Here is a 1,658-nt window from a genome sequence, read left to right as displayed (position 1 = left end):
GTTAAAGACTAAACTACACAGCAAATTCAAAAGTGTTAAATTTTTTGGTGTTAATAGTCTCCTTGCAAAAGTAGAGTTAATTTTACTCTAAGCAGAGTCACATTCTTTTAATGTAACTCTGAGGTGTAAAATGATAGTAGTTAAAATCGAGTGTTAAAAATGAGTGTTTCTCTGTCAAATCTGGAGGTGTTACAATGGAAACATTAACTCTTGACCTCTTAACTCTGAACTCCTAGAGGGGCTATGACACCAACAGAGTAAATTCACAGACTCCGCCCCCAGCACGGCTCCAATCGAAGCTGAAGTGAAGCCGTTTCAGAACATTTTGCTCTACATATTTGAGTTGTTTGCCATGCTTGGTAAGTCATTTTTTCAAAGATTGTTTCAATTGTTATTAGCTTTTACTTCTGTGGCTCTTTGGAGTTGAGACAAAGCTGTGTGAAAGGCATTAGCCATGTTGCTCGCTGATAGCATAATATTCTGTTTTAGCTAGCTGAAAGGTATTGTTTGCAGGCAAATACCACAGCCTTGAAAAAAGCTTGCATGTGAATTTTCAGTCAAACCTTTGGTCAAATACACCTAAAACAATGTCTAGAATGTGAAATGTTGGTATAATGGTGCTACTTGAAGCCTGAAAACGATTGCCCATAAAAATAAAAAAAAACGAGCAAACAGCAGTAGCAGACGTCCTGACTGGATTCTACGTTAGCATAGATCCCTCAGAGTTTTGTGCACACGGTTTAGGTAAAAATGAAAAAGGTTGAGGTTTTACATTTAGTTCAGTATTACCTGTTGCCTGTGTCTTTGTCTTTTGGGAAAATACTTTACACAAGTAATGGCTCAAAGAGGATTCCTTTTTTTTTTTACTGTGCTGCAATTGTTTACTGGATTATTTGTGCCATTAATTAGTGTCAACTAATTTTTATTCAATCTCCGCACAGGATATGCTTGTGAAGATGGAATATGGGGGAGAGCAGAAGTGCGTTGAAGTTCCACAAAGGGATGAATGAAGGACATGCATATTGTATTGAAGAAATAAGTGATGAGAATGCTGTTATTTGCATTTACCATGTCAGACCTTTTGATAAACAAAATTCTAATGAAAATGAGAACATGTATACTGTTACATCTTTCAGAAAATGTTTTGAAATTGTGGTGCACAGTTCAGAATAAATGTTTTTCAAAAACCATTGCACCTTTTTAGTAAATGTTTATTTCCAAAAGAAATTTCTAGAAGTTCAGAACAGTAAAATTCCCGCTTTTTAGAATGAATTAGAAGATAACTCTTACGTAGTTAAACTAAAATACTCTTTGAGAGTTAATATATAAACTCTTAACACCAAGTGTTAAATTATCAACTCCAGACAGATTTGGTGTTTAACACTAAATCAGAGTTAACGTACCAACTCTCCAAAAAGAGTTAAATTAACGCTCTCTGGTGTGGACCCATAGAGACACTTTAATAGTGTTGAAATCAAATCCGACAGTGTTAATTTGGACATGCTGGATTTGCTGTGTATGACTATAAGTTATTTTTATCTTATGTCACTGCTGAAATGCACCAGCACAAAAGCAGATGAGTAATTAGAGTCATTAAAAGATGATGCATTAGGAACCTGATACAGTCTTAAAAATGTAATCTTCTTTTTGTGAGTGTA

At 34.9% G+C, this 1,658-nt stretch overlaps 1 long non-coding RNA gene across 1 annotated transcript; it reads left to right on the top strand.

Moving 5' to 3' along the window:
• Nucleotides 1-219: 219 nt before the first annotated feature.
• Nucleotides 220-1,190, top strand: LOC145430909 (uncharacterized). Its single transcript, XR_013911243.1, has 2 exons — nt 220-359; nt 942-1,190. It is a non-coding gene; the product is annotated as an uncharacterized LOC145430909 (long non-coding RNA).
• Nucleotides 1,191-1,658: the final 468 nt, after the last annotated feature.

Source organism: Astatotilapia calliptera, chromosome 9 (genome assembly GCF_964374335.1).
Source record: "Astatotilapia calliptera chromosome 9, fAstCal68.1, whole genome shotgun sequence".
NCBI lineage: Eukaryota > Metazoa > Chordata > Actinopteri > Cichliformes > Cichlidae > Astatotilapia > Astatotilapia calliptera.
The sequence above is the reverse complement of the archived record's forward strand: the minus strand, read 5'-3'. Positions and strand labels throughout refer to the sequence as shown.